We start from the raw sequence: 23,304 nt of genomic DNA, 5'->3' as shown, positions 1-23,304 counted from the left end.
TCCACATGCTGCTTTTTCAGCACGAACAAAGCTTTACTACTTCAGTTCTGTTTTAGCAGTATGCAAATAGGACGCAGCATGCTAACACAGCTATATCCGTCATGCACCAACTTTTAAATTCTCTTTAAATTTACTTAACAGATAAACAGTCCAATCTGAATCAAACACAATATGACTTATTGAACCTCGTTTAGCAACAATAAAAAGTACGCTGTAGCATTTCTAATATTGTGCGTTTTTGTCACACTCAAAAGCAGCAAAGAAATCTATTGTCACTTGATTTACTTCAGCGCCTTACTGATAACGCAAAAAAACGAATGCGGTTCAGCAGCATCTACATGCGTCCATCCTTAGCTGGTAGACCACAGCGCATCTGTACAGCACATCATTAAGTACGTGATATCCTGACTGCGAGCCACCAACTGTGAATTTCTAATTATTTTAAATAAACATTTCAAATGCCAGCGTTAATATATACTGCGGACGCAAGGCGCATCTTATTACTATATACGATAAAAGTGCACTGAACATTGCAGCACTATGTCCCTTAAGAGAAAGCATGTAGTCGCACACATGGTATTACTGAGGTCCAATGCTCAGAGATATATGTATTTGATATAAAAAGTTATGCATACAAAATAACATATATAAATATGTGTGTGTGTGTGTGTGTGTGTGTGTGTGAGAGAGAGAGAGAGAGAGAGAGAGAGAGAGAGAGAGAGTGTATATGTGTGTGTGAGAATGTATCAGAGAGCTGCCTGCTTCTGGGTCCCTATTTTTATACAGTAAAATAATGGGTGTATACAACAGTGAGTTTCATCTTCTTCCATTGGTCCAGAGGCCAGACCTCTCAAGAACTCGACGGCTCATAGGTCAGTGTGAGGGCTTTTGTCCTATGTTGCAAACACATGTGTTTGCCCCCAGGGCCATGCTGTGAAGACAGTTTCAAGTCTCAGGAAGTCCTTTGTATTCATACATTTGGTCATAACTGATCGTTTCAATGTGCTACAATTTACCCATAGCTATCAAATTAATCCACACATTCTCCTGATCATTTTGACACTAAGCATGATATAATTAACTTGTTCCGTTCCAATAATACATATATATCTGATGTTACACTCTATTATATAAATACAATTTAATACAAAATGGTGCTAAACATGTTTTTTTTCCTATGTGTAGTATGAATATGAGTTGAATATGTCTTTGTGGTTTCTCTGTGTGAATGCGTATGCTACCATATATCCTGTGCACGCTGCGTGTATGTGCACGAACAGAGACCTTTCTGTTTGGAGTTTGTATGTTGTGTGTATGTAATATGTTTGACTTCGACAAACTCATCCTCTAATGTGGCAGTAATTGGGTGCTGACTATTACTTACAAAAGGAGGGGACATGTACCAGTGTATGAGCCAGAAAGTTCAATAAGGGCATTTGCCCAAAATAAAGTGTTAGGTATAATGATTTAAATCTCACCTTTATTGCAGCTAAAAGTCTGTGTCCTTCCGTTCATCACATGTCGGTAGGGAGAGGCCATGCTGTGTATAGGCGCTCTTCCGATCTTCTCAGCCTTTTGCTCTGTCTGCCTGCACCCTGTTGTGTGGCTGCAGCATGAGTGACTCTCTCATTGCCATCACGCATAGGCCGAGAGCACTGTACTCACTCTGCACTAGAGGCTGACATAGTCACCGTCGGATGCCAGCAGCCGCACCAGACCTGAAAATGGGACAAACTGGGTCCCTTATTGAACCAATATGTGACACAGCATGTCCCTTTCAAATAAAGGATGATCCTGTATAATAGATAAGTCAGATGGCAACCCTAGTTATGACAGCCACTTAAGTGTGATGGTCATGTTTTTTTGGGCAGTGAAGGCCATGCCCCCTCTTATAATGCATCATAGACATGGAAGAAACAGAATGTAGTAACATGCACTTTACAGTCTATTACTGGAGATTGGCTCTACTTACAAACAGTAACAGTGGCATATGTAAGGAGGGCCGGTGCAAGATTTCTAGATTCCATAGGTGAAGGTACACAATACCGGCCTCCCACCACCAAAACCGTCCACTCGGCCCCTCCCATGCACTTTGACTCCAGACCCCTGGTCATATACAGTTGCAAGTACAACATGCAATAAGAAAAGACGTGCATTCACACCAAAAAGCAGTGCAACGTGGGCCGCATTTAGTTCTAACTCTGAATAAGGCTCTTAGAAAAGGAAAATTAATGGGTTAGTGTTAGCAGCACCAACAGTCACAATTGTTCTCTGCACCAGTTTAAACCGTATAAAGTTACTCAGTTAGAGTATAAAGTTACTCAGTTACGCATATATAGTGCACTGCTCAAAAAAATAAAGGGAACACTAAAATAACATATCCTAGATCTGAATGAATGAAATATTCTTATTAAAGACTTTGTTCTTTACATAGTTGAATGTGCTGACAACAAAATCACACAAAAATTATCAACGGAAATCAAATTTATTAACCCATGGAGGTCTGGATTTGGAGTCACCCTCAAAATTAAAGTGAAAAACACACTACAGGCTGATCCAACTTTGATGTAATGTCCTTAAAACAAGTCAAAATGAGGCTCAGTAGTGTGTGTGGCCTCCACATGCCTGTATGACCTCCCTACAACGCCTGGGCATGCTCCTGATGAGGTGGCGGATGGTCTCCTGAGGTATCTCCTCCCAGACCTGGACTAAAGCATCCGCCAACTCCTGGACAGTCTGTGGTGCAACGTGGCATTGGTGGATGGAGCGAGACATGATGTCCCAGATGTGCTCAATTGGATTCAGGTCTGGGGAACGGGCGGGCCAGTCCATAGCATCAATGCCTTCGTCTTGCAGGAACAGCTGACACACTCCAGCCACATGAGGTCTAGCATTGTCTTGCATTAGGAGGAACCCAGGGCCAACCGCACCAGCATATGGTCTCACGAGGGATCTGAGGATCTCATCTCGGTACCGAATGGCAGTCAGGCTACCTCTGGTGAGCACATGGAGGGCTGTGTGGCCCCCCAAAGAAATGCCACCCCACACCATTACTGACCCACTGCCAAACCGGTCATGCTGGAGGATGTTGCAGGCAGCAGAACATTCTCCTTGGCATCTCCAGACTCTGTCACGTCTTTCACATGTGCTCAGTGAGAACCTACTTTCATCTGTGAAGAGCACAGGGCGCCAGTGGTGAATTTGCCAATCTTGGTGTTCTCTGGCAAATGCCAAACATCCTGCACGGTGTTGGGCTGTAAGCACAACCCCCACCTGTGGACGTCGGGCCCTCATACCACCCTCATGGAGTCTGTTTCTGATCTTTTGAGTAGACACATGCACATTTGTGGCTTGCTGGAGGTCATTTTGCAGGGCTCTGGCAGTGCTCCTACTGTTCTTCCTTGCACAAAGGCAGAGGTAGCGGTCCTGCTGCTGAGTTGTTGCCCTCCTATGGCCTCCTCCACGTCTCCTGATGTATTGGCCTGTCTCCTGGTAGCGCCTCCATGCTCTGGACACTACGCTGACAGACACAGCAAACCTTCTTGCCACAGCTCGCATTGATGTGCCATCCTGGATGAGCTGCACAATCTGAGACACTTGTGTGGGTTGTAGGGAGGTCATACAGGGACGTGGAGGCCACACACACTACTGGGCCTTATTTTGACTTGTTTTATGGACATTACATCAAAGTTGGATCAGCCTGTAGTGTGTTTTTCCACTTTAATTTTGAGTGTGACTCCAAATCCAGACCTCCATGGGTTAATAAATTTGATTTCTATTGATAATTTTTGTGTGATTTTGTTGTCAGCACATTCAACTATGTAAAGAACAAAGTATTTAATAAGAATATTTCAATCATTCAGATCTAGGAAGTGTTATTTTAGTGTTCCCTTTATTTTTTTGAGCAGTGTATAAAGTTACTCAGTTACGCATATACAGTATAAAGTTACTCAGTTACGCATATACAGTATAAAGTTACTCAGTTACACATATACAGAATAAAGTTACTCACTTACACATATACAGTATACAGTATAAAGTTACTCAGTTACACATATACAGTATAAAGTTACTCAGTTACGCATATACAGTATAAAGTTACTCAGTTACACATGTACAGTATAAAGTTACTCAGTTACGCATATACAGTATAAAGTTACTCAGTTACGCATATACAGCATAAAGTTACTCAGTTACGCATATACAGTATAAAGTTACTCAGTTACACATATACACAATTACAGAGACATATTCAACCTTTAGTAAAGCTGCAAGTTAATGCCAACGAAATGCGTTAGTTGGGCCACTTGGTACTGCAATTCCCAGAACAAAGATAGATGTGGACCTACACTGGACTATTCTACTTATCTGGTTGAACCATCTGTATTTAATTTTGGGAGTACCAGCACTCTTAACCATGCAAGGGAGGAGACATTCATCTTGCATGAACTTGTACCTGCTAAAGAATACTGGATTCACTGGCATGGTCTGGTAATATACCATAATAACTGGTTTTCCTCCCTTAAAAACTCTGGCAGCTGATAATTGCATTAAGTGTATCTATCTATCTATCTATCTATCTATCTATCTATCTATCTATCTATCTATCTATCTATCCAGAAATAGATTATGATAATTAACAGGATGTAGTTATGTGAATGGAGTGAGGGGGGGGGGCTGTGAGCAGGAATCCGACAAAACTAGCTCTGTGATGCTGTTTTGTGCTCTAGCATCGTGTAAACAGCATTGCGGTGAGGAAGTTTAGGCAAAGAATTGATTGAGAGGCAGAGGTGTTTGGGGGGTGGGACGGGAGTGGACCGGCGATGGAGAAAGCGGGGGCGTGTCACCCCTATTTCCCAGAGTCCCGGACGCAGTTTCTTTGGCCTCACAAGCCGCACTGCAACTGCTATTCTGAGTATGGTTTACATATACATCTCCTCCTGCATTTGCATTGCTAAGAACTGCATTTGCAAAGCTGCTGCAAACAGCTTTGCAAATGCAATCATTACTGAATTAGGGGGGTTATTCAGAGATGGACGCAGATCGTTGCATATGCAGCAAGATCTGCGTCCATCTCCTCACATGCTGGGGGCCGCCTAGCACAAGGCAAGGCCGCCCAGCATGTGTGGCGCCACCTCACGAAGCGGATGCATCAATTTAAGGTGGAGCCCTGGCTACGCTGACGGGGTGTCCACCACCAATTTTTATCGGAGTGGCTGCATTTGACATCATTCAGCTGCCCTGAAAATGCTTATGACACGCCCCTGTATTGCCCGCTATGCCGCAATCCCTTCAGGAAGGGTTATGCATGCACACTGCAGCCAGTGTGCAGACCAGATGAACGCGGCCACTATGTACAGACGCGTGGCTGTGTCCATCTCTGAATACCCCCAAGGCCCTTTAAACATTGATACAGTTGTCCTTTAAACATTGATGCACAATAAGAACCATTAGTTTAGAATTTTGTGGCAAGAAAATAAATGTTTGTAAAATTAATTTCTTAAAGAGAGAGCTCCATTCTGCTCTCCACCACTGGAACTCTCTCCCTCTCCCATCAAACTCTGTCTCTCTCTATAGGGGATACAGTCAGGATCCTGGCGACCGGAATTCTGGCAGTCGGAATAGTGACGATGGACTCCCGCCATGGCTCAGAATACCCAACATGGATCAAAATTGCTGTAGACGGGATACCAATTGCCGGAATCCCTGATGAAGGTCTGCCGGCACTTCTGAGAGGTAAGCCACGGCACTGCTTTTACACTGCTTTGTGGGTATTATGACTGCATAATACCATAATGTTAATAGCTAGCATTCTGCTATGTACTGCAATATGTGCATAGGCGTGCGCACATGTCCGGCATCCCCCGCACACACGCCTGTTGCTGCCACCGATTTCCGTCTCTTGACGCTGAAGGGAGGAGAGCGCTGCGCGCGTCTCTCCTGACCCTCACTGTTTCCCCGTCTCCGGCAGTCATTTAAAATGTCTGTGGCTGTCAGCCAATCAGAGCTCGCAGACCGGCCCTTGGTTGGCTGCCGGCCCGTGAACTTACAAGCCGTCGCTATCTTTCAAATGGCCGCCAGAGACAGGGACTCTGTGAAGTGAGGCGCAGGAGAGACGCACGGTGCACTCGCCTCCCCTCAGCGTCAGATATGGGAATCGGCGGTACTGGCAGCAGGAGGGTGAGCACAAATAGGGGCATATATGTAGCTTGCATCGCTGGAAGCATATGTATCTGGCACTGCTAGGGGCATGTGAATCTGGCACCACTGGGGGCATATGTATCTGGCACAGCTGAGGGCATATGTATCTGGCACTGCTGGGGGCATTTGTGTATCTGGCACCGCTAGGGGCATGTGTATCTGGCACCACTGGGGGCATATGTATCTGGCACCGCTAGGGGCAAATGTATCTGGCACCACTAGGGGCAAATGTATCTGGCACCACTAGGGGCATATGTATCTGGCACCACTGGGGCATATGTATCTGGCACCGCTGGAGGCACATGTGTCTGGCACCGCTAGGGGCATATATATCTGGCATTGATGGGGGTATATGTATCTGGCACTGCTGGGGGTATATGTATCTGGCACCGCTGGGGGCATATGTGTATCTGGCACCGCTGGGGACATTTGTGTATCTGGCACCACTGGGGGCATTTGTGTATCTGCCACTGCTAGGGGCATATGTATCTGGCACTGCTGGAGGCATATGTATCTGGCATCACTGGGGGCATATGTATTTGGCACCACTGGGGGTATATGTACCTGGCACTGCTGGGGGCATTTGAGTATCTGGCACCACTGGGGGAATTTGTGGATCTGGCACTGCTGGGGGCATATGTGTATCTGGTACCGCTGGGGGCATATGTGTATATGGCACCGCTGGGAGTGTTGAGTAAGGGGCACTGCTGGAGGCATATGTGTATCTGGCACTATGGGGGCATATATTTATATTGCTTTGAGTGCCAATAGGTGGTGCTAGACACGCCCAATAGGTGGTGCTAGAGATGCCAAGTGGGTGCACCCCCTAATATGGTGCACCCCCTAATAAAATGTTCTGCGCACGCCTATGAATATATGAGTCTTTTAATGTTTGCACTGTTCTGTCTATGTACATTGCAAGGCGCTGCAGACCCCTATATGGTGCCATATAAATAAAAGCTAATTCTAGTAAAAACCATTATCCACTCCCAAGCCTGCGGCATGAGTACAGGTGACTGAATACAGGTGTCAGAGTGTTGATCTTGTCTAAATATGCTTAATACTGCGTTACGAGTTGTAATTGCTGGCCATAGTAGCCAATCAGTGGCCAACCACTTATAGAGTAACAACATGTTTAAATGCACAGTATGTTTCGTTTCAGACAACAGAGATATTCATTATCTGCCCACACCTATTCTGTAATGTATCCCCCTAGGCTTCCCCTTTTTCTACCAGTTTCAGCGATTCTTTTCCTTTACAAATGATTCCCAATTATATGTATTGCATCATCAGAGAACCATTGTAATGATTTTATATTCCTCACCTAAATTACAGGGCACTTTCCACTGAAAATAGTAAATAATATTACATACAAAAGGGAAAAAAAAGAGAAAGCGGTAATCGGATTTCTGGGAAGATGGAGCCTAGTGAAAGATGTATGCTTTTATAAGGATGGACAATGGAAAAGAAAATAATAACTCCCAACTTTGATTGTTCAAATATATTCTGCAATACATAGAGATGCATGCAGGCTGGAGCAGGCACAGGGCAGCGAGGTTAAGTACAAGAGAAAGCACAATACTTCAGATTGGCAGTAGACTGCAGCAAGAATAATCAAATCACTGCTAAATTGAATTACCCAGTCCCAGGGCAGGCTCCTGGGACTGCTACACAGAATGCTAGCCAAGCTCCTCCTAAGGTTTTTTTTTCTTCCTCCCTAGTCAAACTCACATGATGAATGCAGATGAAATTTGAAATATGAAAATCTGAAATAATTTATGGAAGTTGTCAGAAATCTGGCTTGCTTGTGCTGTAATTTCCTCCGAGACCAGGCAGGCTGGCTCATTGCTTGCAGTCTCTGATCTGTGGCTGCGTTTGTACGCTGGATGGATCAACCCCCTTTTAAATGCTCTTGCAGACAAATTACAGCTCATTACACACAGCCTTGCACCATGCCATTATGTCAGAGGAAATCTTTTTTCATTTGCACAAATTTGCTTGGAATTCTCATATTTATTTGAGCATCCATTATCGAATCTGAACATTGAATTATCCACAATTATTTTCAGGATGGGAGGGATGCCATGTGTGAGGGATAGAGACTGCCCTTGACAAGAGAGTGAGAGAGAGAGGAGAGTGGGGAAAAGAGAGAGAGTGAGAGAAAGGGAAATGAGAGTGAGAGAGTGTGGGAAAGAAAGATGAGTCAAAGGAGAAAAGAGAGAGGGAGAAAGAGATGAGCGATGAGAGAGAGAGAGAGAGAAAGAGAGAGAGAGAAGAGGGAGAGAGCTAGAGAAAGAGAAATGAGAGTGAGAGGAGAATGTGGGAAAGGAAGGCGAATTAGAAGAGACTGCAAGATGAGAGGGAGAGTGAGAAAGAAAGATGAGTAAGAGGAGAAAGATGAGAGAGGGGGAGAATAGAGATGAGAAAGAGGTAAGAGAGGTAGATAAGAGATGAGAGATAATCGAGACAGGAAAGAAAAGAGACTTAATAGAGAGAGAGAGAGATGGGAGTGAGAGAATGTGAAAGAGGAAGATGAGTGATAGGTGAAAAAAGAAAGAGGTAAGAGGGAGATTGGAGACGAGAGAGAGAGAGAGAGAGAGAGAGAGAGAGAGAGAGAGAGAGAGAGTGAGTAAGAAGATAAAGAAAGAGGTGAGATAGGTAGATTAGAGATGAGATACATAAAAGAAAGGAGGTATTTGAGAGATAGAGAGAGTGAGAGAGACAGATGGGAGTGAAGATTGCGTGTGGGAGAGAAAGATGAGAGATAGGTAAATATGAGAGAGAGATTAGAGATGAGAGAGAGAGAAAGACAGACAGAAGCCGTCTTTGTGTTTACATTCCATTGGATCCACCTTTATAAATATCTGTACTCAATGGCAAAGCAACTGTAGTGATTTATATAACTTATCTGTATATGTATTTTTCTGTTTTAAGGGTTTATACAGTTTACTATACATCATAAACGTATACTAAATTATGTCATTTTGCAGCCAGAATTATGTGGTTAAAATGGTACTTCAATTGACTAATTTAAATCAGGTAAAATTAATCTAAATCGATCAAACAATATGCATTTCACCATAAAAACTTAGATCACATTATTAAAAAAAGAGTAATCTACCAGCATAATAACTGCATATGAATAACAATGAAATAACTTTATCAAATGTGCAGAAGAGTTATCAACACTTTACTTTCAGCTTGGTAATGAAATGGTTAATGACGCCAGCCTTACTGTGTTACACAAATGTAGAATTCATATACTAGTGCGCCTGTTGTACTTCTTCATTTGACATTTACTCAGTGTACCCACAATGTGTGTAATAAGCGATTTATTGCGCGTGTTCTTATCTCCCGGGATTGGAGCTCAGGCTGGAGAAGGTAATCTCATAAGAGACATTCTCCCTCCCATGTGAGGACAAAATGGGCTCACAGCCTCCAAGCCTCTCCTGCTGCAAGGAGCCGTGTAAGAGCACTTAAAGGAAGAAAGACACTGGGCAGGAGATTATTGCTTGCATTGTGCTTTTGTATACGTGTATTATAGTGTCACCCCCCTGGCAGACACAAGCAGCTCAGTGTGGGACAAGACAAATGTTGTATATGACAGTGGGGTGGTATTGATAGATGACCCCATATCTGGAGGCTTAGAGTTATGGATCCAGCGGTGGCTGTTTCTCGCCTTTTGAAGCGTGGCTGTTTGATTTTGCCTGCTGGCTTCTGGCTGTGGGCCTGCAGCAGCTCCACACTCTATAGGAGCTGCATGTAACTTCTATCACCCAGCTCAGCAACTGGATATTTTCTGTCTGTCATACGAACTGACCTGTGGGACATTGAAAGGGGATAGGCAAAAGTCTAAGCAAATATTTCTATTTATAATATCTTATTTCTGGCTTCTTTACCTCAGACCTGCTGTATGCCAATACAATAGTATCTCCTGCATAAATCTGCTCAGTCTATGTCACATGAATAATATGCTCTAAATCTGTCCAAACTGCCTGCTTTTTCTGGTGAATATAGTTGAATGATATGTAGATAGTTATTCATCACCAGACTAGCGAGAAGATTGCATGTACCTATGATACATTTCCTTGCCCATGTTATGGACAGAAAAGAATTCCAGACTTTAATTGGAATCTATACCTTGCTTTGGGGAGAGCAGCGGTGATTTAGTCTCGGGGGTACACAACTATGCCACCGTAATACTGTACCAGCCATTTCATCAGCATAAACAATTCTATTTGGCTATTTCGCATGACCTACATGTATTACTTTTATAATTATTATTAGTCTTTTTAATACTAATTATGTTTATACTCTGCAAATCTAGTTCAACTTGTTGCTGATTTAACTATATACAGCTTGTGCATTTGTGTTTTTACTGAACGCTATCATTTTATAATGTTATTATTTCTGATACTGATATAAAATAATAATAATGAGGCTGATAATATAATAATGAATGTCCTAGAGCAGTCTAGTAGTTTATTGCATAACAAATCATGGTACTATTAAAAGTACACATAGTATAAAGCATATAGTAGATGTAGCAATACTATGTACAAATAGTGAAGTGAAATGTATTGTTATCAGGAAAGTTTGAATAATCATTATCCATTGTTTGCGAGCATATGAATACATTTAGCCATGTCCCATGTATCTGTTCCATTTATATCGCAGGTTGCTGTCCATCACACACTCTCGGACGCGTTATATAAATAGCTGGTGCACAGTCTGCGCTTTTCATGCCTCACAGTGGTGTCATTGTCAGGGACAATATTGTGTAAATAAATAATACCATCCATTGCATCCCTTTTCAGATTTCCTAGAGGCCTTTCTCAGCCACCAACTCGCAGGGAACCCTGGAGTTTGTACCCAGGTCTCATGCTGGGTTCTCAGGCATCTGGTGGGCTGGAGAAGGAGGGGGTGAAGGCTGCTAGAGTTTCTGTCTGAGTTACAGACTTCCCCATTCACCCGCCTCACTTCCTATCCAGCACTCTCTTGCCTCTTGCTGCTGGTGGCTCAGTGGATAAACTGATTAGATAATAACACAGCACCTTCCCTTTCTGTTTTGCCTTAATGTGTTCACGACTAGTCTTTTCAGGAAGCCCAGCCCTTCCACTAGCCAGCCTTTATTAGGGAATCTATGGGGTTTTATCCAGAAAAGGCTCAGTCTTGCCCCTAGATTCATCAATCATTGTGGCTGGCTCAAATCCCCTTCATGGTGTTTCGCCTCATTAGGCCTATCAAGGGGAGTGAATGCAGTTTGTATAGGCGTAGAATGCCTGCACAGCCCTATCACTAACTCAAGGCACAAGGATGAAAGGGCCGCAGACAAACAGGTCATCCTACCCACCAATGCCCAGCGTCACAATGCAAATACGCTCTTCCGCTCGTAAGGCTGCAGACAACTTATGTATGAGCAGTTTCCCAGCTACATCATTTATGCAGTGAAATACAAATATACTTATATTGAGCATTTTATATATAAAGCAGCACGGATGGTGTAATGGTTAGCATTACTGTCTCACAAGACTGAGGTCATGGGTTCAATTCCCACCACTCCTCCAGTTGTGTGGAGTTTGTATTTTCTCCCCGTGCTTGAGTGGGTTTCTTCTGGGTGCTCCGGTTTCCTCCCACAATCAAAAAATATATTGGTAGGTTAATTGGCTCCCAACAAAATTAACCCTAGCGTGAATGTGTGCGCGTGTACATGTGGTAGGGAAAATAAATTATGTGCTCTGTATAAATAACTGGTAATAAATAATAAATTACTTCAGGTCTGGATTGTCTTTATTTTTCGGAAATGGCAGGGTAGCTCTGTTCACTCAAAAAAGAATTAAAATGTTGCTCATCAACCCATGCCATATTTTGATGAAAGTCCATCTACCATCTAAAATCCCTGATTAAGATCAATATAGTATCATCATTTCAGCAAGTATGCTATCACATATTTATTTTACCTATATATTCAAATATCCAGTAGTATAAGCTCTCTAAGGCATCTGTATTACATTTTATATATTATAATATTCTTAACTTCTTTTACCTTTTATTTGGTCTTAGTATATCATTTTTATTATATTGTAGTTCTGTATTATACAAAAATGAAAAATATTTTCAAGAAGAAACTAGAATGTTGAAAGAGAACACCCACATTGAGATATATTATATATAACTTAGTCATCAATAGTTGAGATTATAGAACTGTTATACAATATATCAATAAATTGCAAGCTCTAACGAGCAGGGTCCTCTTTCCTTTTGTGATTTTTTTCTTCCCTGACCAAACTATCATCACCTCCCAATTACTAACAACAGCACAGAACCTTTGGGCTCTCTTGGTACTGCTTCTGTGGGTGTTTTGACTGTATATGTTGCAGTATTTTTATAGATTGTCTTTTTCATTATTTTCTTTGCACTGTTACCTGTTTATATATTTTGTAAGGTGCTCTGGACCCCTCGTTGCGCCATATAAATAAAAGGTGATTTTTATTATTATTATTATTATTATTATTATTATTATAATAATACAGGTTGAGTATCCCATATCCAAATATTCTGAAATACGGAATATTCCGAAATACAGACTTTTTTGAGAGAGAGTGAGATAGTGAAACCTTTGTTTTCTAATGGCTCAATGTACACAAACTTTGTTTAATACACAAAGTTATTAAAAATATTGTATTAAATGACCTTCAGGCTGTGTGTACAATGTGTATATGAAACATAAATGAATTGTGTGAATGTACTACACACACTTTGTTTAAGGCACAAAGTTATAAAAAATATTGGCTAAAATGACCTTCAGGCTGTGTGTATACGATGTATATGAAACATAAATGCATTCTGTGCTTAGATTTAGGTCCCATCACCATGATATCTCATTATGGTATGCAATTATTCCAAAATACGGAAAAATCCGATATCCAAAATACCTCTGGTCCCAAGCATTTTGGATAAGGGATACTCAACCTGTAATAATAATAATAATAATAATAATAATAATATCAATATATATTATACACTTAGCAATTTCTATCATATGTATTTATGATACATCAAAAATATAGGAAAAATTGAACAGGGGACAGAAATTATTATATATACCATTTATATTTGTCTTTCTTTCTAGTTGGTCATTATCTACACATTTGTCCATTAAAAATGTTCTGGATGGTGTTGTGGGTAAGTGGGCACACAGTCACTAATTTAGATTGTATTCACCCCCCATGCCCAAGGTAGCACAACCTGTTCAGTTCTTGTTTATTATGCACCATTTTTCCAACCTGATCATGGTTGTTTCTGCAAAGTCATTATAAACTAAGTTTCAGGTACATAGAACCGTTTGTCAAGAAAGAGCACTTAGCATTATGTTATTAATAGAGTTGCAGAGTAAAGTTCATTATATAATATGATGAATAAACTAACCCAATTTATAAAACATGCCTGAACTACCAATTGTGACTCAGGAACCAGTTATACCCCTAACCACGTAGAATAACACACTTGAGATATTGACTGATTTATTTATTTATTATATAACTGATGGGCGCACATTTGAAAACATTTGTATTAAATTTACAATTTTGCAAACAATGCTATTCACTGAATCCACAATCCAATAAGATCTTTTTTTGTGTAATACACAAATTAACACTATATCCTTTTAAGCAACATAGTGAATGAGTCTCTATAACACAGCAGGTATATACAGTATGATGAGGTTATAACGCTGGTGAGTAATATGATGTACATGTTATCAGGTTATACCGGTGACTGAGTAATATGAACTGCACTGCTAGCCGTGCTGAGTGAGCTTTGTGTACCTCTAGGCAGGCTGGAGATCCCATTTGTATTCAGAGACAATGGGTGATATTATATGATATTAATAATAATGCAACTTAAATGATTATAAAAAAAAAAGAAAGTGTTAGATGTCAGGACCCTGGTAGGATTTTAAAAGGCAGCGTAGTGAATCCACGCCTCCCCGGTAACTTTTTTAATAACGATTTTCCTGTGCTGCAGGCTTGCACTGAATCCTGGAGGAATTGCTAAATCAGATTAAGGTTATATTTTTCAACAGACTGGATGGAGCAATAAAGGAGAGAGCGAGGAAATGGGACTTCACCCATCAATTAGACCTCTATTAGCAGCCGATGCAGGCTTCACCACAGGAAATGTGACATCCCAGCAGAAGCAGACCTTGCTTCAACCAAACAATTCTCCATGCTTGCAAGTTTAACCCAAACACAACCTTTTGTTTTATTCCAGTCTGTTATATTTTCTTGTATTTTCAAAGCACCTGCTTAGCAACTACATTAACTATATAAGAGACACTCAAGAGACCGGCAAACACCTGCAAGGAACAGTAGGCCCAAGCAGAAGGCTGGGCCTCATATTTATTAATATAAATTATTATTGTCATACACCAGCCTCAATTATACATAATTAACACCACAATAGGCTGCGTGAATATCATAGAGGGTCATCTACATACAGATCACCTGCCAGTTACCGACCCCCCACCCCCCCATCGCTCCAAGGTCAGACGCTCTTTATGGTCAAGTGCTAGAGACCCTGTCTGGTGGGATGCAGTTAGTAATGTAGAGATGGGCTACATACTAAAGGCCAAATTCATCTTAATTATAAAGTGCTGTCATATTCTGTGGAGCTGTACACTGGTGATTAATGCACATGAAAACTTAGAATTAACTACAGAAAAGGAGGCTAGAGCCTTTCCACTGTGAGCAGTATGCATTATTAATGTCTGTATAGGCCCCTTATATTATCTACATACAGCTAAAGTGTGGATGTGATTAAAGAGCAGTATGAAAAAAACCCATAAACTATAAAATGAAAGAAATAACTGGGTTGAAACCAAAAATCACTATAACTAATTACATTAACTAAGCTGTAATAATAATAATAATAATAATAATAAACCTACTTAAAATATATGTTGGTTATTAAATGAAACCTTCAGCAACGAGAAATATTATATATATATGTATGTATATATATATATATATACATATATACATACAATACAGGAATGCCCGGCACTCTAGTGTGCTTCATAAATCCGGGTGCCCTCCGCAGCAAAAGGTGCATTACAATAGAAAACAAAAAGGCAGCAGCACTCCGTCGATGAATAAATCAAACGTGTAATAGATCAAAGCATTACAAACAATGGTCACGATAAACCAACGTTTCGGGGTCCTTGATAAAGGGGTTCAAGGACCCCGAACCGTTGGTTTATCGCTGCCTTTTTGTTTTATATATATATATATATATATATATATACACACAAATACAAACTGATCAAATCAGATGTTCCTACGTTCAGTTTCCATACTCCGAATACTTCAATTTCAAAGCCCCCCCAACTCTGTCATAGCTAAACGCATGTACTGTATGTATGGCAATATCACAGCACATGCAAAATGGTGATGTCAGAGTGCATGTATGTATGGCAATGTCACAGCACATGCAGGTGTAGTGAATACAGACAGCAGGCATGAATGATGATGTCAGAACACAAGCATGTGTGGTTATGTCAGAGTACATGCATGTATGGTGATGTCAGAGTGCAGGCATGTATGGTGATGTCAGAGTGCTGGCATGTATGGTGATGTCAGAGCGCTGACATGTATGGTGATGTCAGAGCGCAGGTATGTATGGTGATGTCAAAGGGCAGGCATGTATGGCGATGTCAGAGTACATACATGTATGTATGGTGATGTCAGAGGACAGGCATGTATAGTGATGTCAGAATACATGCATGTATAGTGATGTTAGAGTGCAGGCATGAATGGTGATGTCAGAGGGTAGGCATGTACGTTGATGTCAGAGTGCCGGCAGTGGCACGTATGATGTCATTACAAGAGAAGAGGGGGTTATTACCTTCATGATGAACACAATCAAATGTGGTTACCTACAAATAACTTAAATGTATTGGTTTTGACACAGTCTCCAACGTCTATTCCTAGATACATCTTTTTGGCTTCCTTCTGTGCTTTTCAGTCATGACTTACTTTACACCAGTGTTAGACTGGGGCATGAAGGGCCCACCAGGGGAATGCAATGGTAGGGGCCCATGCTAGGGTGCGTGGCCAGTCTCCAGAGGGGCTGTGGTCAGTCACCACATTGGTTTTCCTAGCCATTAGGCCCCTTGATAAATATATATAGTAAGTACTCATAGTGCCTGCACGATAATGTACCAGATTAATACCAGAAATGCACTGCAGAAAATACACCATAGTCGTGTGCAGTATAATGTAACATATGTATAATTAGTGCAGGCCTGGCCAACCTGTGGCTCTCCAGCTGTTGTAAAACTACAAGTCCCATCATGCTTTGCCACAGTTTTGCTATGAGGGAATGCTAAAACTGTGGCAGGGCATGCTGGGATGTGTAGTTTCACAACATCTGGAGAGCCACAGGTTGGCCAGGCCTGAATTAGTGCATAGCCTGGAACCTGAACCCTAGAGAGGAGTAGGGCCCACTGGGGGTTTCCCCCTGTGCCCCTGTAGGCCAGTCTGACCCTGCTTTCCACCATCACTCAGAGTTGTGTATATTGTTGTTGGTACAAGCAGAAACACAAGAAAATGGTACTTCCCAACTGGTGTCTCCTCTGCATTTCTTCACTGACAGTTACCTTGCATTATATTCCAGAGAAAATTATAATACTGTGGGGGATAGATGCATGCTCTTATCTCCTGACACCTGTTAATAAATGGCTGGACTACTTAAACCAAGCAGCAAAACCAAATATATGATATCACCTAACCAGTAGTAGCCAACAGGTGGCCTGGGGTCTCATATCATTAACAGAATAACCATTCTGTCTCAACTGCATTCACACCATCTATGCACAGAATATGTCAGGGGAGGCAGTGCCTCACCTGTGTATCCTTTCCACACATCTCTAATCCAAACTCACCAGATTTCCAGGAGTTTATAATGCTGCACCTGTGTATAATGCCCAGATGTACCCTTTGGCTCATATATTGCATGTAAATCTGGCTCTGGGGTTAGCCAGTGCCTCCTGAGCCATTTAGCTCACCGCACGTCCCTAGCACAGATGTGTAACTAGCCCTCCATAGGATAACCTACTATTTGGAATGCATGAACACTGGGGTACTGATTTCATCATGGGTCCCAGTGCTTCTCTGCGAGCCGCCATGCTATTCAGAAGCTTGCATGTTAGCTAGAGGCCTGGGTTTTTCAAGACTGAGGGCCAGATGTACTAAAGGTTCTATTTACTAAGCCTTGGACGGAGATAAAAGGGATGGAGATAAAGTACCAGCCAACCAGCTCCTAACACAGCCTGTGGCATGTCAGTGAGGAGCCAATTGGCTGGTACTTTATCTCTGTCGACTTTATCTCCATCCAAGGCTTAGTAAATAGACCCCTAAGTCGTGAAAAGTGATAATGTGGAGAGTGATAAACTACTAACCAACCAGCTCCTGTCATTTTTCAACCAGGGCCTGTGACATGGCGGTTAGGAGCTGATTGGCCGCCACTTTATTGCTTTTAGGGCTTAGCACATCCATCCCTATATCATAAAATCATATTATACAACAATACATGCCTGCTCCATTACAAGGTGCTAGAGCTGAACATCGCTCTCTGACTAATCACGGCTGCATGGACATACTATGGACTTCATATTATAATTTTCATACAGTTCTTTTATGGGATCTGCCTCCCCAAAGTGCTGCCTGCAGGGAAGCTGAAAGGCATAGAAGGCATAGAGGGGGATGGAATAATCTCAGTGTTGTGACTGGCACTTAGTGCCCCCACCAGGACATTTCACCCCTGCGGCTCCTGAATGTAACGGGCATTGCCTCCTCTGCATTGTGTGAGTCGTAGTCAATGCAGTCCTTGCATGTCTTTGTTTCTACGTTCTGCGCTTATAAACAGTCATAAGATTATCCTCAGAAACACTACATGAAATGAACACATTGTACAGGGTAATAAATATCTCTTGTAAATATGACTAGAACTGATACTGAGTACTTGATGTGTGGTCACCTAGAACCATACTGATGGGCTGACAGTTTAGTGTTTATGCCACCTCACCTAGATAATTGATACATGCGGAACCTTGGTTTGGCAACTATACATGTTGAATCTGCATGTTTGCCTTGGAGGAATGTGCCTAGCGGTTGTGGGTGTAGTATGGTATGCCGGCGCTCGGGCTCCCGGCGACCAGCATACCGGCGCCCGACTGCCGGCATACCGACAGCGTGGCGAGCGCTAAGGAGCCCCTTGCAGGCTCGCTGCGCTTGCCACGCTGCGGGCACGGTGGCGCTACGCGCGCCACACTATTTTATTCTCCCTCCAGGGGGGTCGAGGACCCCCACGAGGGAGAATGGCTGTCGGTATGCCGGGTGCCGGGATTCCGGCGCCGGTATACTGTGCGCCGGGATCCCGACATTCGGCATACTGAAGACCACCCGCGGTTGTGACAGATGTCATTGTACATTAATAAATTAGAAGAACACTGCACAGTTACACTTCCTTCATTTTTTATCTTTAGGGCTTAGAACAGTGGGTTCTAAATGGTAACTGTTTGAATGGTCAACAGTAACCATGCCGACGTTCATAGGGGGTCATTCCGAGTTGTTCGCTCGGCAAATTTCTTCGCATCGCAGCGATTTTCCGCTTAGTGCGCATGCGCAATGTTCGCACTGCGACAAGTAAATTTGCTATGCAGTTAGGAATTTTACTCACGGCTTTTTCTTCGTTCTGGTGATCGTAATGTGATTGACAGGAAGTGGGTGTTTCTGGGCGGAAACAGGCCGTTTTATGGGTGTGTGTGAAAAAACGCTACCGTTTCTGGGAAAAACGCGGGAGTGGCTGGAGAAACAGAGGAGTGTCTGGGCGAACGCTGGGTGTGTTTGTGACGTCAAACCAGGAACGACAAGCACTGAACTGATCGCAGATGCAGAGTAAGTTTCGAGTTACTCAGAAACTGCACAGAGATGTCTTATCGCAACATTGCGAATCTTTCGTTCGCAATTTTAAGAAGCTAAGATTCACTCCCAGTAGGCGGCGGCTTAGCGTGTGCAAAGCTGCTAAAAGCAGCTTGCGAGCGAACAACTCGGAATGACCCCCATAATGTCGACACCACAATGTCGACATCAGAACATTAACATGGTTCAAGCTGTCAACAGGCACTAGATCGACATCCTCAAACTGTCAGCAGGTACACAATGGTGGTCATTCCGAGTTGTTCGCTCGCAAGCTGCTTTTAGCAGCTTTGCACACGCTAAGCCGCCGCCTACTGGGAGTGAATCTTAGCTTATCAAAATTGCGAACGAAAGATTCGCAATATTGCGAAAAGACTTCTCTGTGCAGTTTCTGAGTAGCTTGAGACTTACTCTGCCAGTGCGATCAGTTCAGTGCTTGTCGTTCCTGGTTTGACGTCACAAACACACCCAGCGTTCGCCCAGACACTCCTCCGTTTCTCCAGCCACTCCCGCTTTTTTCCCAGAAACGGTAGCGTTTTTTCGCACACACCCATAAAACGGGCAGTTTCCGCCCAGAAACACCCACTTCCTGTCAATCACATTACGATCACCAGAACGAAGAAAAAACCTCGTAATGCCGTGAGTAAAATTCCTAACTGCATAGCAAATTTACTTGGCGCAGTTGCACTGCGGACATTGCGCATGCGCATTAGCAACTATTCGCTCCATTGCGACAAAAAAATAACGAGTGAACAACTCGGAATGACCCCCAATGTCAATATCTGAAATGTTGCCATGTGAAATGTAGACGATTAGGTTTAGGCGCCGACGGGAGGGTTTGGGTTGGACAGCAGGGAGAGGTTAGGGTTAGACTGTGGGGATGGGAGGGGGGGTAGGGTTAGGTACTAAAGGCAGGGGTGTCACTGTGCTTTGTGGGCATAGCCAAACGAGAAGGGGCATGGCCTCGTGGCCCGAACCCCGTTTTCATCACTCCGTGGGTCCTGGAGATACTGGGTTGCCCCCAGAGACTGTCTGACTGCAGTGCCGGCTCCAACACTGTGACAGGAGCTGAGTGCAGCACTTAGTGTTACAGTGTAGTACTTGGCTCCTGTCACCGAGGGGGAGCCAGCATTTTAGTGTCACCCCTTGGCAGGTGCGGCCCGCACACCCGTAGTGATGCCACTGACTAGAGGGAAGGTTAGAGGTAGGAGGAGAAACACTCTTCGAAACGCTGCTCCTCTCACATGATCCTCACATGATTGCCAGGACCTGCAAGGAGATGCTGGAGCTGAGAGAAGGTAAGACACCGCTATACTACCAGGGTCGGTTTGTTGACAGTTCCGGGCAGACATAATTAATGTTGACATTGTCACTGTTGACATGCTGCATGTTGACAGTACGCCCATGTCGACATGCTAGTGATGACCTGATAACTGATGACAAACCATACTACACCTTCCCACACTGGGTCCTCAAGGCACCTCAACAGTCTAGGTTTGAAGGATATCTATGCTTGTGCACTGGTGATTTAATTGTACCCCACTCACTTTCATATAACCTTCTGTGCTCAGACATGCATATTCTTAAAACCTGGACTGTAATGGGCCCTACAGACACGGCGATACGCCGCCGAGCTGCCCGACCGCCGATACGGCAGACGGGCGACCCGGCGGCGGGGGGAGAAGTGACGGGGGGAGTGAAGTTTCTTCACTCCCCCCGTTACACGGCTCCATAGCAATGCAGGCAAATATGGACGAGATTGTCCATATTGGCCTGCATGCACAGGCGACGGGCCACCAGCGATGAACGAGCGTGGGGCCGTGCATCGTTCATCGCTGGTGCCTCCACACTGAAAGATATGAACGGTATCTCGTTCATTAATGAACGAGATCGTTCATATCTTGCAGTGTTATCGCCCAGTGTGTAGGGCGCATTAGGGTGCCTTGAGGACAGAGTTTGGGAACTGTAGTAGAGCCATAAAACAGGACACATGGGGGCTGATTAGAGTTGTGAACAAATAAAAAAAGGAACTTTGCATCTGGATGTGGATCAAACCATGTTGCACTGTAAGTGTTGCAAATACATTCATATTATCATTATTTTTTTGCATGCAGGGAAAATACTGGCTGCTTGTGCATGTAGCTCACAATGCTGGGCAGCTTTAGTTTTACCCAACAAGTTACATTTGAGTTTGGATACGTCTCTCTCAAATCTCTCTGCACATTTTAATTCTGCCCTGCAGCGTGGTTTTACCTATGTGAGTAACCTTGCTTTTTTTTTTTTTTTTCTTTGTTCTCACTCAGAATCAGCTTAATAGAGTTTAGACCAGAGGTTCTCAAACTCGGTCCTCGGGGGCCCACACAGTGCATGTTTTGCAGGTCTCCTCACAGAATCGCAAGTGAAATAATTAGCTCCGCCTGTGGACCTTTTAAAATGTGTCAGTGAGTAATTAATACACCTGTGCACCTGCTGGGTTACCTGCAAAACATGCACTGTGTGGGCTCCCGAAGACCGAGTTTGAGAACCTCTGGTTTAGACAGTGCACCTTCTACAATTTGCACAGCAGGTGTAGTAGATCTTTACCTGATGCCCTAATAATATCAGGTTTGTCAAATGTCAGCCATTGGTTTAAGGTAAACAACTTCATCCTCTACAGTACAGCGTCACATCCTCCTAGTGGCACGACAGGCTTTATTTTCATGAAAATTGCTCTCACTTCTCTTACGTGTAGGAGAAAAGGACCTTTTTTTAACTGTTATTATTTAGCACTTTGAGTTTTTTTTTTAATGTATAAAATAAATTGGATTACTGATCACATATACTGGAGGGAAATGGGTTTATTTTATTTTGCCTTGCAGCATCTTTGTCAACAATGGGCCTGATTCATGTTTTTACAGTAAGTAAAGCAAAAAAAGCAAGTAACTGGGCAAAACCATGTTACACTGCAGGTGGGGCTGATGTAACATGTGCAGAGAGATTGATGGGGTGAGTTCAAACTGAAATCTATATAGCAGTGTGAAAATAAAGCTGTCTAACATTTGTGGACTACATGGAAAAGCAGCCAGTATTTACCCTGCACAGAAAAAATATTAATATATTGCTCCCCTTGCATGGCAAAATGGTTTGTTCCAGACACAAATTTACTTTACTTACAAACATGAATCAGGGCCAATGACTGTATGATGTTTTTAGTTATTTAAAGTTAATTTATGAACATAAATACTTCCTTCTGCGCACTTCATGTTACGTATCTTAGGTGTATACCTGCTTCCAGGTATGGGAGCTGACTCTGCTGAATCACTCTCAGCCCAATTCTCCATATTCTTCTGTTTAGCCTAATTTATGTATTAAATGAATCATGAGATTTACATCAGGACTATTTTTACTATATGTGTCTCTACTGTGTACTCCATTTTATTTTCTTTGGTCTCAAATACACTTCCAGATAAATGAAGAGTCATACAGAAGAAGTAAACATGGGCAGTTTTTTTAAAGTAGCACAAAATGTTTGTAAATTCTGCACAAAAACATGGTACAAATGCCCCTTATGGTGGTACAATATAGCAAGCACTCATGCATTTATGACGTTATTCAATATGTCACCTGGTCCCAACGGAATACACCCGAGGGTTCTCATGGTGCTACACTCCCAACTAGCAAGACCCCTATATTTGATTTTTAATTACTCACTTACATCAAGCATGGTTCCCAAAGACTGGCATATAGCAGAAGTAGTGTTCATATTAGAGTATAGTTGGCTGATTAAGCCTGGCTGAATGATCCAGGGTGTAGGACTCAAAGGTAGTAGGCTCAAAGAAAGTAGATATAAATTTTAATATCAAAGCCTGGACTGCGATCTCCCCCTAACATCTTATTCTCTCACCTACAGGTAATCAAAACAATTACTATAACTCTCAGCAGCTGCACAGTGAACTAAGATACTATAGCCTGCAGTGTCTGTTTTGCTTAGGTAATCAAAACAATTACAACAACTCTCAGCAGCTGCACAGTGAACTAGGATACTATAGCCTGCAGTGTCTGTTTTGCTTAGGTAATCAAAACAATTACTACAACTCTCAGCAGCTGCACATTGAACTAGGATACTATAGACTGCAGTGTCTGTTTT

General features: G+C 42.7%; 1 long non-coding RNA gene across 1 annotated transcript in view; it reads right to left on the bottom strand.

Moving 5' to 3' along the window:
- LOC134990571 (uncharacterized) overlaps positions 1-22,977 on the bottom strand; it is a 68,473-nt gene extending 45,496 nt beyond the window's left edge. The window contains exon 1 of the long non-coding RNA XR_010195390.1: positions 22,873-22,977. This is a non-coding gene — a long non-coding RNA (uncharacterized LOC134990571). The remainder of the gene's footprint in view (positions 1-22,872) is intronic.
- Positions 22,978-23,304: the final 327 nt, after the last annotated feature.

The sequence above is a fragment of the Pseudophryne corroboree genome, chromosome 1, assembly GCF_028390025.1.
Source record: "Pseudophryne corroboree isolate aPseCor3 chromosome 1, aPseCor3.hap2, whole genome shotgun sequence".
Lineage (NCBI taxonomy): Eukaryota > Metazoa > Chordata > Amphibia > Anura > Myobatrachidae > Pseudophryne > Pseudophryne corroboree.
This window is presented reverse-complemented; position numbering and strand designations above follow the sequence as displayed.